Source organism: Antennarius striatus, chromosome 1 (genome assembly GCF_040054535.1).
Source record: "Antennarius striatus isolate MH-2024 chromosome 1, ASM4005453v1, whole genome shotgun sequence".
NCBI classification, from domain to species: Eukaryota; Metazoa; Chordata; class Actinopteri; order Lophiiformes; family Antennariidae; genus Antennarius; species Antennarius striatus.
Genome location: NC_090776.1, coordinates 23,516,072 through 23,535,674, shown reverse-complemented (window position 1 = coordinate 23,535,674; position 19,603 = coordinate 23,516,072). Strand labels below are relative to the sequence as shown.

At 38.5% G+C, this 19,603-nt stretch overlaps 1 protein-coding gene across 2 annotated transcripts in view; it reads left to right on the top strand.

The window, feature by feature from the left end:
• Positions 1-807: 807 nt before the first annotated feature.
• The window catches only part of LOC137593600 (multiple epidermal growth factor-like domains protein 11), a 118,736-nt gene continuing 99,940 nt past the window's right edge, over positions 808-19,603 (top strand). For both annotated transcript variants that reach the window (XM_068312481.1, XM_068312472.1), the window contains exon 1: positions 808-1,335. The gene's annotated coding sequence lies outside the window, so the exon portion shown is untranslated. The remainder of the gene's footprint in view (positions 1,336-19,603) is intronic.

Here is a 19,603-nt window from a genome sequence, read left to right as displayed (position 1 = left end):
ACGTGCTGACGTCACGACGCACACGCAGAGTGGATTCCAGTTGCGTTTGCGACAGTGGGACAACAAAAATGCGTAACTGTATTGGATGCGAAGATTGGAAAAGTAAGAGGAAGAACCGCTCTACAACTGATGAGGAGTACCAGTCAGTGCCTGATTCTTCTTTTCCAGGGAATGAAAGATAAAAGTGATACAAACACAGCACCGCCCTTATGCTTTGATCTACAGTCCTTTGTTAATCCATACAGCCCACCTTTGATGTGTGTGTGTGTGTGTGTGTGTGTGTGTGTGTGTGTGTGTGTGTGTGTGTGTGTGTGTGTGTGTGTGTGTGTGTGTGTGTGTGTGTGTGTGTGTCCCAAATCCACTGGAATAGGCTCCAGCAACCCCGCAAAGAAGAATTAAATGAATGGGAAAAAACAAACCAAGACGTGGCTTTGTTGCATCCCACACGATCATTCTCATTTCACACAATATGTAAATTCAAGTAATCTATAAATTGTACATTACATTTCTGTGGTGTTATCAAACTGAACCCATGGACATTTAGGATAATCAGTACTTTGAACGAAATGTGTACAGTGTAATAATAGTTCTGGAGCGTTGTTTCTATAGGGTTGTAAAGTTAGAAAAATATAAAAGCCACAACGCCCTAAAATTCTAGATGGTGTAATCCTTCATTCAATAACTGGAGAGCTCAATAGAGTTCTTGTGGTCAGAATATATACGAGTATTTATGAGTTAATTACGAGAAAGCCAAACAACACACTTTCTATAAGCACAACAGCTAATACAAGTCACAAGCCTTTATGAGTACACAAGAATGAGGGAGGTGAGAAGAAAAAACATGTTACTGTCTAGTTTGCATTTGGTATTGACAGTGGTGGTTTCAACCATCTATTTTATTTTTTTGCTATTTTGCGGCAATAAAAACTTATGACTGAACAGTTTCCGTCATGGTAGTGTGACTAATGAGTAATGTGCTGAACAGTTACAGTCAAACATTCAGGGGCTGTTTTTTTTTTTTTTTTTTTTTTTTTCTGTGAAAAACGAAAAAGGCGATAAGGCGGGGTTATTCTCTCGATGCCTCCGCTGCTCTTTGGCTGTGTTCCGAAGCGAAGCCGCAGCGCAGCACCATCAGAGACAGGAGACTGAGCTCAAGTTGGCCACTGCTTCCGACACGGATGCTGAGGACTTTATTCGTGTATCCAGATCGACATTGTTTTAGAAAGTTTGTAAATTATCAGGCTGTGTAATATATTTGAACGCTTTTCTAATTATATATTTATTTGCGTATGTTCCACAAAAATGAACTTTAATTAGGACGCATCCCTCCTGCAGGTAAGCGCTAAAGCTGTTGACTACCTTGTTTTGGTAATGATTCACGTACACAGAATACTGTATCTCTAACAAAATTAATTTATATTTACATATATATATATTATATATATATTATATATATAATATATATTATATTATATATATATATATATATATATATAAATTCGTTTATTATCATTGTCCACACATGATCCATTATCACTTGAATTATTTTAAACACATTGCCTGAGTTGTTAGCTCTGTGCTAGACAGCTGAAGTTGATGCGATTATAATACTCCTCACAATAATAATAAACGTAGTGGAAAGTGGAAAGTAATAGCATCGCATTTGTTTTAGCAAAATAATCTGCACATCTGCACATTCTGAAACTTCAGCTACAGTACATGAATGCTTCCAATTTTGGCAAAGACTGGTAGTAGCTGAAGTATTCCATATAATTATTTCCAGTCCCAACATCACATACTTGCATTCACGTTTACTTTATCACTGATGCTACTGTATTTAAAACATTAGAATGAGTCTTTCTAGAATAAAAGTTTGTTTCCATCCAAAAAATTTGTATTTTATTCATATTTATGCAATTCTCAATTTCTTGCAAACAACTGTATTGTATGAGACAGGTTTGATCTAAGGGTATGGTGTTATTGAGATGGGTCACTGCTGTTGTATTTCCATTGATTCCCCTGAGGCATCCCAGCATGCGGATTTCACATCGGGAGTAACGCAGTGTTCGCACCAGATGGCGAGCTTGAGCAAGGCAAACGCAAGCAGTGTCTGTCTCCCATACAGGTGTGGAGATGAGACTGTAGTGTCTTCAGAGAATTTGTATTTGAATGAACAACAAATACCTCCTTTCATCCAGTGACTCAGTCAGTATGTAACAGAATGATGGATTAAGCCTCCATTAAACCTCCATTAAACCTCCATCCATCCATCCATGGATGGAGGTTCCGCTTTGAATATTACTACTTATTTAGTTGCTTGAACATATGAGGGTGAAATTCCATGAGCACCCTGATTCATGTAGAAAGAACTGACCTGGCCTTGTGAGTAATGTTATTCCACTTTGTGTTCTGTTCTTATGCAGCTCCATTTATTGTGCTGCTGTAGTTGGGAATGTGCTGCGCCATATGTTACAGAGACATTTGTCACAAATCACAATAATACTAATGCAGCTTTTGACGACTCCTGAGCTCTTACCTTAATTAAATGTGCTTTACTTTTGAGATGATGCTGTGTGGGTGGTTGTGGTGATGTGGCTGTGGGTCAACAATTTAGTAGAAGATTCATTCCAGGACCAGGAATGTTTGGGAAAGTGCAAAATAACAAAAATAACTATCTCTATTTATCTCAGAGTGCTAACAGTAAATGTGAGTGACAGCTGCAGTCACAGTCTCAGTGTGTTGGAATCACACTGAAGCACTTCTTGTTTTGGAATTTGAAGTTTTGTTCTGTTTCACTTGAAAATACTGCTATGATTTTAATAATGTAGAAAAAATATCATTTGAAAAAAAACATGACTAATTAAATTGCATGTTTTGAGACCTAAGTGTCAATGTATACTGGGCAGATTTAACCTACTTAATGTCACTTCTGCTCTACAGAGACTAAAAATCTAAATGTGGAGTCAGTCTTAGATGAGAAGAATGAATTATGGTTAAAGATTGCCTTCAATGTTCCTGCTAATTTTTTGTGGCTGCAATAGTCTGAGACATTAAATGAGAATTTATTGCACATGAAAACACTTGGCCTGCTCTCTGGGTCACATCTTAATAACTGTTCCCTCCACAGCCTGTGACTTAGCCTTTTAATGGTAAACATAATTCCAATCACCATTTAAAGAATAACAGGCTTGTGAGGGCAGGGTAGTGAAGTGTGACGCCTCCAGAAAATAGTTCCTCCAGGCCAGCCACCATCCCATGCATACTAACCAAACGGTCCACTGGCACTTGCAGCCATTAAGCCATTAAACACCTGATTTGGTGCAGAATACTGAGGGAATATTGGAACAAACACCTTTCTACTGTTTTTCTTTTTTTAAAAGTATGTGTTCATGTTTTTGAGTTTTTTTGTCCCTGAATTTCAGACGTTTCTATTTGGGGGTTTTATTTTTGTCAGATTTTCCATTTCATTTATGTTTTTCATATTAATGTAAATTTTTTAGAAAATGTGAATCTCCCTATAGCGGGTCAGACTACATTTGCAAATGAAAATGATTGTCGTTACAAAAAATGTATACAGAATATTTAAATTCTCATCAATACACATGAAATGCTAGATTGATTTTCATGAAACGTAGGTAGGTTATGTTCATAATTTGAATTGAAATTTAAAGGGACTGCTGGGTCCTGGTGACGATATATGCTCAGCTGAATTCTCTTCAGTTTGATGTGTGTGTTGGTTTACTTGTTAGTGGGATTACACAAAACTATAAAATGGATGCATTGTGCAGGAACAAGAAACCCATTAGTTCTGGTGTGGGTCCAGATGAGGTGCAGGTTCTACTTAAATGCTCCTGGGTATATTATTTTGGGGTATTTTTTCCCATGAAAGACAGGGTGGAACATTAGTGGAGGGCTTGGACTGCCGATGTGCACGACTGTTCTTAAATGGCTTCTACTGAGCACTGATCTAGTTTTGTTTTGATAAATATCATACATTTTCTTTAATTATCTTTTGTTTATCTGTTTTACTATCTCCATCAAAAGATAATTCATTCAAGATCCCCGTATGGCGAAATACAATATAGCCCCATCTTATTGCATACTTAGCAAATAATTTGACATAATTCTGTTAAACTTTGACCTCCACTAACAGCTGCAAGCAGATTGATTTGTGAAATTGTTCGTCTGATCCCTGGTTGCAGTGTTTCCAGTCTGCTGAACCCTTTCAACTGGGAATCGTCCATGTTGTGTCAGATCAATACATGTAATCAGTGTTGATAAATGGCAGAACAACGGCTGTTGTTTCTCAAGGACATGTTGTACCGGAGTGTCAATGCCTGTGGCTGGATGCCTTTGCATTAGGAAGTTTTTCTTGAACCTCTCATGCTGCATCATGAGAAGAGGAACAATGAAATGTCACAGCTTGTACTTTAGGAAGGGTTTCTAAAAAAACTTCCTATTCTATTTAGTTTTACACATTTGACAATGGATGTAGAACCTCAGTTGAGGTGTGTGTCCGTGTGTGTGTGTCTGTCCCTCTGTGTGTGAGGGTATGTATGTGTGTGTGAAAGAGAGACAGAGGGAGAAAGAGAGAGAGAGAGAGGATGATGAATTACATAAATTTTGTCAAGAAGTTTGAGCCCTGCTCCCACATTTTCAATCCTAGCAATGGAAACGCATCAGTCTTGAAATTCAAATAGTCCATGAGGTGGAGATAGAAGGACGAGGCCATTAAGGGCAGCAGCCCATCGGCTCTCAGCTTCTTATTCATCCTGCAACAAAGATGGAGCAGAGGGGGAAAGGAAGGAAAAGGCAGCTTAAAAGACTTTTAAGTGCTTCTGCCTGGTGGGTACCAGGGAGAAGACAGGAGGCGGGGGATGATGGAGCTGAACATTACAAAACATCGTGAATGGAATCCTCAGGGCGAACAGATAAGCAACACATTACATACAAAAGAGACCAGGGCGTCCCCAAGTCGTCCCGCACAGAGTGGTAGTTTTCTGAAGGAGATGGTTTTTTTTGTGTTTGTTTGTTTGTTTGTTTGTTTGTTTTTACCAGCACCAATAATTTGTTTGCAGCTGTGTCTGTTCCTCTGTTGTATGTCAGCAGGAACACTGAAAAACTACTCATCATTGTATTATTAAACTTTGTGGACAGTTGGACCATGAGCAGCAAGCTAAACTGGCTGTGGTTGTTTTTTTTTGTTTTTGTTTTGTTGAGCTGTAAAATGTAATCTTAGTAGTACAGTAAAGGAAAGTTTTTAAATATTCCTGGATGTGCTCCGCCGTCAATAAGGGGCTCTCTCTCCTACCCAGTCCTCTCTTGCATAATCCAGTTGACAAACAAAGAAAACAACTAGACGGCAGTCAGGAAGCCCAAACTTCCTTATTATGTCATTGGACATGAAAACAACAGTCCCCTGATAACAGAAAGAATTTTGAATCACATTATTAGTGTGGTAGTGATTCAAGGAAAAAAGAAAAAATTTTCACTGCCAGTAATTTTGTTATCTCATAGTAGTGAAATTTTTTTATGAACCTAATAAATATAAATATTCTGAATCACTAGAATAGGACTTTGACTTATTTGGATGTCATTTTGTTGTTTTTAGTCAGTGTGAATTAGTTATGAAGTTAGTGAAAAATCGTGGAATTACATCAGTAATACTTTGGACATTCCAGATCCCGATGATGGATCAGATAAGGGATTGTTCCTTGGGTCCTACCTGTTCTGTTCATATATGTTGGAGTAATCCTTCTAACTGACAAAAAAAAAAAAAGAGGAAACAGTAGCAAAAGTATCACCTTTTTGTTGGAGGTAAAACTGGGAAAATGAATCTGTTTGATGTTAAATTACGTTACAAAAAGCATCAACATATTTGATAGTTCAAGTTCAGTGGGACAGATTTCGTATGTGCTTAAACAGCTGAAGATTTGATTCTTTGTTTGAAGAACTGATTAATAGCTCATTAAAATATTAAATAAATGGCCTTTATAGCTTTTCAGAGCTGCTAGTAGGTCCTCTGAGATAGATTACATTTTTTCATCATTTGGAAAAAGGAGTGCTGCAAAAACTTTTATATCTCCATCTTAGTATAAAAGTTCTGATTGTAAGCCAACCACTGCTTACAATAGTTTAATGTATTACGTCCTGTAATAAAAATGTAATACAAGATGTAATACCGACTGTACTACACATGGAGTATAGAATATATTACAAATTTTTGAAATAAAAAAAAAAAAACTGTAGTGATCCCTGTATACATTAGTGTGTGTGTGTGTGTGTGTGTGTGTGTGTGTGTGTGTGTGTGTGTGTGTGTGTGTGTGTGTGTGTGTACAGGTCCATAACACACACAAGGGGCCTGTAGGCATGCAGATGAGAGGGAGGTAGAGCAGCAGGCAGCTCCTTCTTTGTGCACCTCCAATGAGCAGCTTATAAAGGGGACGGCACCTTGCTCAAGGGCGCCTCGGCGGTGCCCGGGAGGTGAACTGACACCTTCCACTGTCAGTTCACACTCCGAAATTTAATTTTCTTGTCTACAAGTGTCCATTTCTCCATTGTGCTATAATTTGGAGCAACCTTGGCTTAAGTTGTATATTACAGTACTTTATAGTGATGCAATCATAGTAAAGAAAAACGCTGTGGGTTTGTTTGTGGCATTTCCCCCTGCATTCATTAAAGGTGAGAGCCAGGAGATGGACTGTCCGTCTCACTCCGCTCCTTGTTAAAAGTAATGACCTTGCCTTCTCTGGGATCTAAATAATAGCAGACATTGCACAGCAGCTTCTACTGATGGTTTAATGCTGCTCTTGTATTTGTTTTGACTTTACCGCAGCGTACGGAGAGCCCTTGTCATTGTTGTCTGAGAGGAGGCGTGAGAATGAGGAGCGCTTCACTGGCTGACCAGCCTCTCCATTGTTGTGTTTGTTTTCTTTCTCTCTTCGGGCTTTCAGATGAAGCCGTTACTACGAGCTGACTATCATTGACAGCTTCTCTCATAAAAGACCCTGAGATCTAGAAGCATCATAGTAGATTATATTGAGACCAGCAGAACACAGTAGGACTTGCTGGTTGTAAAGCAATCCTCAGTCTTGTCTGACAATCAGCCATCTGTGTAGTCTCTTTGGGGTTTGTTACTCTCTGCATCATCACATCTGTCTTCCAGCAATAACAATACATACTGGTGTTGTGTTCTGCTCCCGATGGCTTTGAAGAGGTGATATGATGACCTGATGCTGATAACTTAACAGCCTGATCTTTTCTGGTGGTTCTGTCGCTGGTAGAACTAAGAAGGAACAATTAGAACCAACTCAGTATTGATTTTATACCAGGAATGAGGTGTTGAACCCTTTTGACCCAAATGTCTTTGTAAATAATAGATGAATGTCATGTAAAAGTCACAAATATCATGAGTAGAAGACTAATTAAATGCTTTGGCTGATAAAATGTCATATCAATGCAGACTTATCTTTGTTCAGCCTCCACCCATCATCTTTTCAGCAGGAAAGACTTTAAGAGAAGGGAATATCTCCTGTCTTGATCTGCTATGATTATTTTGATCAGTCAAATTTTGAGATATATTTCTTATTTATGTTGCGTTAAATGCAGATTAATTTGTTAATTTAATTGGCTATTTATTTTTTACCTTGTCTTTCAGCTCAACAGCAATCCAATTTCTTTCAAGCTGAAAAATCTCTTGTAGATTTCGTTTTATTTCTCCACCTTATGAATAGTAAAAATGTAGGACTGTTTGGAATTGCAGAGGTATGTGCTTTACTGAGTGCCATTGTAGTATTTATTTACTATCATATAGTGCTGAGAAATTATCTGACAGTTACAAGACAAGACCCAAGAGTTATTGATAACAATAATATCAAAACAACTAGATCAGGACCTCATTATTATGAGATGATGATCTCATAAAGTGTCTCTTCTTTCTTCAAGTGTCATTGATGAAACACTCAGCAAAAATATTAATACAACACATTTGTTTTTGCTCTTGTTTTTCTTTTAAAAGACTTATTCCTCTAATGCAAAGCACAAATCTGGGAAATGTTTCTCAACATCTATACAACACCAAACAAAACCATCCAGCCGACAGGTGCGGCGTATCCACACGCTGATCAAATAACGGGATTGTTGTACAGGTGTGTTTTGATCTGGTCATAATAAAACCACCTCTGAGACTTTTTTAACCGAAAGCTGCTGTGGCTGCACCTTATTTCGTTTGAGAATCTGCTGAGGCAATTTCATATGAGCTATGACACTACAGATGACCTTCAGTCTGCTAATGAAGGGAAGTGCTGATTGCCGTGTGCTGCTGCGCATTGGAAACACCTTCATGTGCTCTGATGTGAATTCTAAAGCGAATATCTGAAGGAACTTTGGAGATAAATTTGCTTTCTTTTGCTTTAATGTTAGCAGCAGGGCTGCAACAACATGCTAATTATGACTGGGAATCCTCAGAGCTTTTAAATTCTGCTGTGTTTGGATGTGTTAGTGTGTTAGTGTTCAATAAGGGGAGAAGTGATACAGGCTTTTTGAGCATTAAAGGTGTCAGATTTTACTCTTTATATAGACTGTGTATGTCTAACTTGTGTCTCCCACCATAAGCATCTATAGATGGCATACCTAATATAAAAGCTGTTGAAATTTTGAACATATGCATTTAATGTGATAAAATAGAATATTAAATAAGTACTGAAAAGCCGCAGAGGTACTCATGATGTTTCTGTGAAATGCAAATGAATTGAAAATCACCTGAATAATAAAAATGACTTCACACAGAAGTTGCATGGGCCATGTAGAAATTCATGTTCTATATGGAAAGTCAGGGATCAATAAAGCCAATATTTGTCATCCTCCAGTGATGTGATTATGTTTAATACTTTAATAAAACCAATGTCAAGAACTTTTACTTCTCAGGGCTACACTGATAATGTTTCTAAAATCTTAAGTAATACTGACAAAATGTAGCTTTTGTATTCAGCACTCAATCTTGTTTATCATCCCAGTTTGTGCTGCAAAGGCTAAAATACCTGCTGAATATAAATAAGACATTTCTTTCGCACTATTTCGAAAATTCTAACTAAAAACTGGGAATGGAATAAATTTCTGACTTTTCCTTAAAGCTTTTCAATAAGACACTGAGGGTCTTTGTTCAACAGTGCTGATGGTCTTGTTTCAACATTCTCTCATCTTGGACCAGCTGATTTAGAATCTTTAGTCTCATAAATCCTCTACTTGAGAGTGTCATTGACTGAATATAGAGCTGAGGGTCTTACTTAAATCAAAGAATGAAATTTTTTTCAATCAAAATGACCCATATTTTAAAACAGCCACCCTTACATTTTAGATAATTTCAGGTTAGCTCGTTCTTTGGAAGCAAATCCTTTTGGTGAGCTTGAAATTGATACAATTAAAAAGCTGCCCTCACACTGAGAGTAGATGGTGTTTACTGTACAGTATATAGTTCATATTAAAGAAATCTTATGATCTCCCTCACACACACACACACACACACACACACACACACACACACACACACACACACACACACACACACACACATACACACACACACACACACACACACACACACACACACACACACGCATGTACGTGCATACACAAAAATAACTTAAGGGTTTACACTGACCCCAATGCCCTCTCTTCATTTCTGTAGTGATCAATTGTTTGACAGTTTATCGCAATGACAGGTGGAACGTCCTCTGCGGGGCTGTGTGTGACTTTTTACAAATAGTGCTGATATGTCTTCTCATGTTTGTCAGCTCACCCAGGAGATATTCTCTCTAACCCACCGTCTCCTGACTTAACTCCGCTTACTGCCTGTCAATACACACAGGGGAGCGCCCCCCTTCAGAGGCTGCACTTTGTAGGACTGTGCACAGATAGAACTGCCAGTAGTGATGGGTATCATTCACTTTTGAACTGTTGTGTGTGTGTGTGTGTGTGTGTGTGTGTGTGTGTGTGTGTGTGTGTGTGTTTGCGTGCGTGGGTGCGTGCGTGCATGTGTGCGTGCATCCGTGTGTGTGTCTGACACACACACAGCAGCAAAATTGAGGGAAACATGTGGTGTGTTGCTGGCATTGCTTCAGAGGATGAAGCTATTGAAGGAGTGGTGAGCAGCTGGAGAAACTATTTACACTCCATTCACATCAACTTGGACAAAACTGGAATAGAATGAAAGTAGTGATGGAATAAAAATTGTTTTTAGAGGATGAGTTTACAAAGTTTTAGGTTTTAGAGTAACAGTGAGGTGTTGGCATACAGCTAGACACTTGAAAAGTTTGGTTTATTTTCATGAACGCAAAATTTATTTTCACGAAGAGGACGGAGAGTGGGACCATGAACATAACCTTAGCGGTTGTAACAAATGGCGTGCATGAAAAGACAGTTCATGCAGTTCATGCATGATGTGATGGTGCTATAGAAGTATGACGATTAATAATAATAAGTCCACCAATTTCACTGAAGTTATTTTTTTTCCTGTATTAAACATTTTAAATGGCTTTCCTTTATCACATCAATATTCCTTCAAACCAACCTTGATCACTTTTGCTGAGGTGGAAAAAAATACCAACCACAATGGCTAAGCTGGAGGCTGCTCTGGTCTGATGATTCTTCACTCAGTAGGACTATTAGTGTATTTCTGAAACAACAGGGAAAAAGATGGACTCTCTTTTTTAATTAATGTTACAAATATCATGATGAACTGCTCAAAATACAAAATTTATACAGTAAAATTTGACAGATATGCCGTTAAACAGCTGTTTTGTGAAAAACATGGACATACATTTGGTGAAAACATCAGAGTCACATGAGGAAACATTTCTGATACTATTGCAGCCTCCTGCTTTATCAGCTGACTGTTAACGCTGGGCTTCTAATATCCATCCTGCTGCGTGTGTCTACAGCAATCATATCCAAATAAAACCCTCATAAAACCAGAGATTCATGCTGGGAAGAGATAACAGATTAACATAAATAAAAGTATTGAAACAAGCTGAACATTTAATTTCACCTTGGATCTGCTCAATGAGATGTGTGTGGTATTTTTATGAAGTTGTTGTGCAGATTGGATACACATACCCGTAAAACAGGAAAAAAACTCAATGATAAAGAAAGATCAATCTTACACAATCTGTAGAAAAAAGCAAAAATATCATCAAGGACAATTGACTTTTTTCACCCAAAGCAGCAGAATCTGATCCTAGGGCTGCCTGTTAATTCAAAGTGATATTAGTACTTATCATATCGGCCTCAGAAGTTCTCGGAAAATAAATTGTAAGTTTCTTATTTACTACATATCAGGCCCTGGACAGATATAAGCTCTCAGAAAAAGGATGAGCTTAGGACTTGTTTTTGTCTTTGCTGCTGGTCAGAACCAGCAGCCCAAGGCTCTTATGTTCAAATAGATTTTGGAAATAAGAGTCAAAGTTTGATTGCACAAAGCCAATGTTTTTTCATGGTCAAATTCTGGTTCAGGTGCTTGAAATGGTACCGAATAATATTTGACAAGGCCATATCAAGCTAAACCCCTTTGCATAGATTCCGTAAGAATTTTTATTGAGAAGCACACATAGCAATGTGTGGCTGTGCTTTCACTTCCTTGTGGCACACTTTTCTTTTCAAGACAAATCTTACCTCTGAATCTGTAGCTCTTAAATAAGGTCATAACAATCGAACACTGTGGATCTTTGATGATCTGGATCACCACCAAAATCTATTGAATTGTTCCTCAAATTGCCCCCTCTGCTTCAAGCTAAATATTTTGGGGTCTGGTTCAGTGATTGATAAATGGAGTGTGAGATGTATACATGGTTTAGTACAGTATCAACAGCAATGTCGGCATTGTATTGGACCATCATGATGAGGACAGCTGAAATTTAAGGCAAGACTCCGAATATACCAGTCCATCTGCATTCCAGCTTGTGCCTACAGTCATCATCTCTTAGTAGTGAAAGAAACAATGAGATCAAGGAGTAGCTCTTCGAGTAGCTGAAATGAGCTTCCCCTGTAGGCTTAGTCGTAGAGATGTGATGAGGACTATAACTAATTCTCCTTTTGGTCAAAAGGAATCAACATCTGGTTATGATTCCTCTTGATCACCTCCCTTTGGAAGTTCTCTAGAGAGACCTCAGGATTTTTATTAGAGGATATGTTATGTGGCCTGAGAATGCCTCAGGATCCTCCACTCGGAGGGACATCTATCCTACTCAAACAAACCTAATGCTGTGACCTGACCCTGGGTAATCAGAATAATATTAATAGAATGCCATGGGACACATAAAGGCAGCTATAAAGTTAAGGATATTTTTGTTTTTGTTGTTTTTTCTTTTTGTTTTGTTTTTTTATTAGGGGGGGATCAGGGGATGTAATTGACATGGACAGCTGATGAGCTGACACGAAGTTGTCAGTGATGGGATGAGGTCAGAATCTTGCCATACTCTAACAACCAACCTAAAAATGATTTTAATGCAACTCCTATTGTATGTGTGATATTTTGATGCAGCTGTTGAAACTTTTGTAATGCCTTGAATGATGATCAAAAGCGTAAAACATCCTTTTACTTTCTAATATTTGTTTCTAAACTTTTAAAAGTAATACTACTAGTCAAAGTCAAACACTCTCAGAACATAATCTGTAACAACACACAAAATCTTTATGGTCAGATACATTCCTGATTGAACTGTTAAAGCCCAGTGCTTAATCAGCATTATACTTAGGCTTCTAATCAATGTAAAGGTGGGGATGGAGTGGGGGCTTGCATGCCTGACAAATTACAGAGAGTGAGTTGTGAGTTGTGCTTCAGAAATACCTCACAGCGGCTTGGTTGCCTGACAGGTTTCACTCATGAATTACTCAGCTGACATCTCAGCCCTCTCAGGAGAAAAGTTCCAGCTGGGGTGTCGAGAGTTTGCATCAGTTGTTTGTTCTTACAGAGCGTGATAAAAGCTCAATGCCTTCACTGCCTTCTCTGTGACAGCACTTTTAGACCTCAATCTCTTTCAAGTCTGGCTGTTTGGATTTAAACACAGTAGCCTATCTAAGAAAGGCAGATTGTGAGATTTCATCACTATAAGTTTTGCAAGTCATGACTGCATTATATGTCTAAAAAGGCTGGAACCCTGTTGCCTTTGTCAACTGTTGTCAGTCAATGTCCAGATTTGTCATTGAGTCCTTCTTTGCCCATACATTGCTAAGTCCACTCAAGTGTCTTTGGTGTTCTTAGTAGAGGAGCAGAAACTGAGACACCAGTGTTTCAGGAACCATTAGTGTGTGTGTGTGTGTGTGTGTGTGTGTGTGTGTGTGTGTGTGTGTGTGTGTGTGTGTGTGTGTGTGTGTGTGTGTGTGTGTGTGTGTGTGTGTGTGTGTGTGTGTGTGTGTGTGTGTGTGTGTGTGTGTGAGTGCGTGCGTGCGTGCGTGTGTTTTGTGTCCCAAATCCACTGGAATAGGCTCCAGCAACCCCGCGAAGAAGAATAAATGAATGGAAAAAAAAACAAAAAACAAGACACGGCTTTGTTGCATCCTACACGATCATTCTCATTTCACACAATATGTAAATTCAAGTGTGTGTGTGTGTAGGGATGTGAGAGCATGTGAGAGAGAGCTCATATCAACTATTTATGCTCTGCAGACCACAACCTCATTCAGGGATATGTTCAAAGGAAAAATAACCAGCAGTTATTACACAGCTTGTGCTAATTATGCCGTATTGTGAATGGATCCTCCTTTCAATTGCAGATGTGTACCAGTTTGTCTATCAGTCTGCAAGATACTTGAAAAGACGGGAGATTTTTAGTTATGCATCTCACTGTGTACACTCAATATGTCGTCTGGGAAAGCAGGTCAATTACTGGGGTGATTATCTTTGTAATCATAGGGGATAGATTTGTGATGTAAACTGGAGTTAACTCATCTTATGTGCTTATATACCTCCTGCACAAATACGCCATCAACAACACCAGCATACACAATCTCTGAAAAAGGACGGTTTGCTGCTCTTTATGTTTTGTTTTGCACCTTTCAACATCATGCAAACAATTCAAGCTCACAAACTGAGAGTATGAGTTCCAAAAATATTAAAGTAGTGCTTTTGAGGGACTTGTATTATGGGTTTTACAGCATGCATGTGAAGTAAGGGGGTTTGAGAGGGCGAGCATCTTGAGCTGGGGACAAACTGTATGTACTGTATGTACTATTGTACTGCATTGAATTGGGGGAAGAAGAATTGATCACGGTTCAATCAGCACCTCCTGACTGATGGAAATTTTGTTTGGCAAAAGTCAGACACTTACCAAGTTGAAGAGGAGCCACATGTCTTCCTTTCCTTGGGCTTATTTTTACAATAAGTTATAAAACTGTGAAAAGGTCAAACCATACTGCCCACATCTTCAGAGACATGTGTATGTCCATGTCATCAATTATTCTGCACATGATCCAAATGGCTTGTGCTTAATTCACTAGTCCTACTTTTTCTGGAAATAAACTTTTGTTTTCTTGTATTGTGTTTAAAGGGGAGGGAGATCAACCTCAGCGGGATGCTGTTTAATCCTTTACTTCACCAGGAACAATTGTTTTAAGTCTTTGCATACTTACCTTGGCCAGTTCTAATTGTTTTAATAACTGGGGTCATCTGATGATGCATCTGCTCTACAAATGTTAATGACTTTATCAACTAAATATAAAAGTGTGATATATTGTGTTGTTTGTAAGTAGATTGACTTTGCTTTTGAATTGTTTTGATTTTGCTGATATTAACACTAACAAGTTAAAAAATAGCCTCAGTAGATGAAAAATTAAAAATCTCACCTCTCTGATTGAGTTATTGCAGAGCTCATTGTTCACCTTCATTAATCATCTCACACTGGGAAAAAAAAACATTAAATAAATTTGACATTTGATTTAAGAGTGAAGCAATTGATTTCACTAGGTGAATTGTTAGCTTGATTGAGGGCATTAAGACTGATCAAAATAATAGAGATTGATATTTATATATAATTCATCATTAATCCTATCTGGTTACAAATCTAATAGTAACAGAGAGCCTGAAAGGAAGAAGCCCATTTAGTTTGAAATGTTTCTGTACTTCAGGCAAAACAGGAAAATGATGGTGAGTCACACAAACAAAATCGTGTTTTTTCGGAAGTCCATTATGTTCCTAGATGATGTAAACATCCTCCGACATCCAACACCTCATCAACAACAGTTTTTAAACATTCTCTGTCTATACGGAACACATTCTCTCAGTTTTCCTTTAAATTTTCTACATTATCAGAATATTGTGAATGGAAAGCAGGTTATATTGCTTATCTTCTTCTTCTTCTTCTTTTGCTTTCGGCTTTTCCCTTCAGGGGTCGCCACAGCGAATCAATTGCCTCCATCTAACCCTGTCGTCTGCATCCTCTTCTCTCACACCAACTACCTCCATGTCCTCTTTCAATACGTCCATAAACCTCCTCTTTGGTCTTCCTCTAGGCCTCCTGCCTGGCAGTTCAAAACTCAGCATCCTTCTACCAATATATTCACTATCTCTCCTCTGGACATGTCCAAACCATCTCAGTCTGGCCTCTCTGACTTTATCTCCAAAACCTCTAACATCTGCTGTCCCTCTGATGTACTCATTCCTGATCCTATCCATCCTGGTCACTCCCAAAGAGAACCTCAGCATCTTCATCTCTGCTACCTCCAGCTCTGTCTCCTGTCTTTTCCTCAGTGACACTGTCTCTAGACCAAACAACATCACTGGTCTCACCACAGTTTTGTACATCTTTCCTTTCATTTTAGCTGAAACTCTTCTATCACACATTACACCTGACACTTTTCTCCACCCGTACCATCCTGCCTGTACACGCTTCTTCAAATTTAGCTTTATTTTAAAAGAATGTGCTGTTTTGTTATGTTTACAGGGGTGATTGATGCTTTTCCCTCACCCACTGTCCTCACCAGGCTTCTCTGTCCTCTGATGCAGAAATGCTTTCTCAGCTCTCTCTTGTGTTCCTCCTAAAAAAGCCATTACCTCATTGTTGTTGATACCAAGAGGGAAGAGCAAAACAGGGACAGCTTAGGTTTTCCTGGGGCTAATTTTACATTAAGTTCAAGTTAAAATGTCCCCAGGACCCCTATTAGGGGTTAAAGGAGGCAAGGTGGCTTGCATTCTCCCTCCACAAATTCTTTATTTTGCATCTTGAATTATTCCCCGTTGTCTCTTGTGTTAACACATTAAGAAAGCATCCCAGTCAGTAAAAGACAGCAGTTTTTATTTGGTGCACTTTTCAACACAACTGTCTTAAAGTTGTAATGACATTAATGTCCAAATCAGGGATGTCAGGAAAACTGCATCTACTCTACCGGCTGCCCTGGGTGTCGTGGTTGTACAGTGATGTAATGGTCTGACTTGTGATGATTATCATCACCATCCAGCACTGTGTCGTTTTGCCCCATGATTGGTTCCGTGGTAAACTAGCCAGCGTCTCTTATTACTGCACTCACCGATCGAAATGACTGGAAAACATGAGTGTGATCCCTGTCCCAGTCAATTCACACAGGCAAAGAATTTCATTTCACAACTAATGGAATTCAAATAGAAATAGATGCACTCATAGAGAATGTATGCATCCCAAATGTTCTCTGCATGACACATCATCAGCTGCTGTTGTCATGTCTCCTCTATCCTGGGTTAAAACCAGTGTAAAGGGTCCAACACATGGACCCTTCGCAGCCAGAAAAGAAGACTTCAATTTTTTGTGACATTTGGAGGAGATTTTGAAATTATAGTTCTGTAACAGTTACTGAAACATTTTTGACCTTCAAATACAGTCTTCAAAGAAAGACAAATAGAGACATGTGTCTAGTTTTATATGCTCCATTGCTTCAACAAATATTCACCAGGGCTCCACATGTATATCCATGCGTCAGTTAAAATAGTCCACATTAACACTTTTGTTTTTTGATGTATGACTTTAAAAAAAATGAGGTGAACTGCTGTGTGTGTGTGTGTGTGTGTGTGTGTGTGTGTGTGTGTGTGTGTGTGTGTGTGTGTGTGTGTGTGTTTTTGTTACTATAACTTTTATGTTTTTAGTTATACCCATTGGCCAATGACCTGAATGTCAGAGCCAATTGTTCTTTTCCCCCAAAAGGAGCACTAGTTGTCACGTTCAGTGAGGTTTTGATACAAAAAACCTTTGCATAGTACCAACCACACACTAACATTAACATTTTTTTCCTTCATATCTTTGTTTCTATTTTGTCCTATTTTAAACCATTGTTATTTTCTTACTCACCATTAGTCAGCAATCATTTCAATGGATATTTCATGATGTGTTGTTGAACGGTCTGGTGGAGAGGAAATTACTTTGTTACTTTGGAGGATTAATCAGTGCCAACAAGACTCTTTACATTGCTATCAGAACTACACTAATAATAGCTCAATAAATAAAAATTGGGCCTAGTTCTATGTTTTTTAATTGATTTGATCAGTATTCCCCTTTGATTATTAATCACCACAAAATGAGTTCAAAACAATATGCTTACTTTTGGCTGAATTTGATAAATCCTTCCTCAAATTTAAAATGAGTTATCTGTATGTAGCGCAGGCATTGTCATAGTTATCATCGTATGAGATTTGGTAACACTTGACTGGTTACTAACTCATGTCCAGAAAAAGGCATTATGACTGAGGAAAGAAAATGACATCTGCAGATCCACACAACTGAGGCAGCGTGACAGGGATCACACCATTAAGTAACAATATCAGAGTGGTAAGTAAAGGCAGTTTAGGCTCAGCCTAAAGTTTTGGCTCAACCTAGAAAATGAATGACAGCAGCACATTCTCTATAGATGCAGCAGTTCTGGCTGAAGAGTGGGTCAACAGGGTGACATCATCCGGATCTTGTGCCAGTTCATGAGGAGGAAGATAATGCTGGCGTCAGTGTTGATGGGGAACACATTCAATGTGTTGTTTTCCTCTCCCTTGTTTGCTGGCTTTTTTAATTCGTTATTAAATCAAAACAATCATTTAAAGTTCATCACCAACACAAAATGGGGATTTTTTTTTCTTTATACATCACAAACCGCCCAAGCAAATTTTCAGACGAATGCAGTGGTACATTTTTAAATGCATTTGTTTACCTGGAGTTGCATGATTTGATCCTCGTTTACAGTAGATATCAGGTTTTTATTACTTCAGGCAAACGTTATTGATCGATTCAATTAGGTATTTATTATGTGTTCAACATTTACCTCATTTGTAATTAAAGGCAAAGATTGCTTATTTTCTCTCTGGAGGAGGTGGTGCGGTCATGGCCAATTAATCAATCGTTGGCCTTTTCCTGCACCAAACTTTCATCTCATTGGGCTTTAAAATCTACCACCAGATGAACTCTAATCTGAGACAGAAATGTTTTCCATCTGAAATCTTGCACTACCCTTAGACTTTTCAATATTATTTGTTAAGAGGTCACACGTGTGACACATGAAGCTGTATAATATTAATTATAAAGGGAAGTGAAGGAGAGCCTTACATATGATTACTGAATGCCCTACTGGTCTTTTCACTGAATTTGACTTTTAGAAAAGATAGATGACAACTACAGTTATTCTTTAGCATATTATCGACACATCAGAGCCATGCATTCTAATAAAGTTCTCACTTTTATGACCTGCAAAGTTTTCTAAGCTGCTGTTGAGCCTGTTTTGCAAGTTTAATAAGAGCTAATATTTGAAAACAATCTGCATTGAAAGACAAAAAGCCCTTAATCAACAAAAGTAGTGTGTCTTAAAGATAGAAGGGACTAGAGCGATCAATTTATCGACTGGGCTCCATGACTGTCGATACCTTCCCTCCTTCCTCTGCTCCCTGTTCACCCATAGGTGACCATTGATCAGGATGAGATGAAGGGTGAATGGGAGGATTAGGGTGATTTTACAGATTGGTGCTTTGCCAGTTGTGTGGATCTTAAAGACGTTGCACAGAGAAAGAGAGAAGACAAGATGGCTCACTGACATTACACCCCAGAACCTCCATCAGCATATGAACGACTGCTTGTGTATATTGCATGTGTCAATAGTGCGCCCATGCAAACCTGCAGTGAAGATGTTTATTCTAAAAATGTCTCTATAATTACAGTTACTACAATTACTGTTTTTGTTTATAGTCATCATCAGGTTGTTATAGTCATCCTCACTGTTATCAGTGCAGGTTCTCTCACTAACATCTAACATCCCAGATGACTTTTTCTCAATAGACTTTACTTGAACAAACACACACAGCAGTCTTTTCAACTAATCCGTCTCCATCTCCAGTCTGGACCAGTCCCCTCAGGTCCAGCACACAACCTATAATAATTTGCTCAGTGACACTATTTCTTGAACCTCTCTCTCTCTCTCTCTCTCTCTCTCTCTCTCTCTCTCTCTCTCTCTCTCTCTCTCTCTCTCTCTCTCTCTCTCTAACCAAATACTGTTATTTTGAGTTATTTCAAACTCAAGCAACAACTATGAAATGATACTCAGACACCTTTGTGGAGAGATGGGGCAAAAAAGCAGATCTGAAGGACGGGGAATATCCAAGTATTTCTTTGTG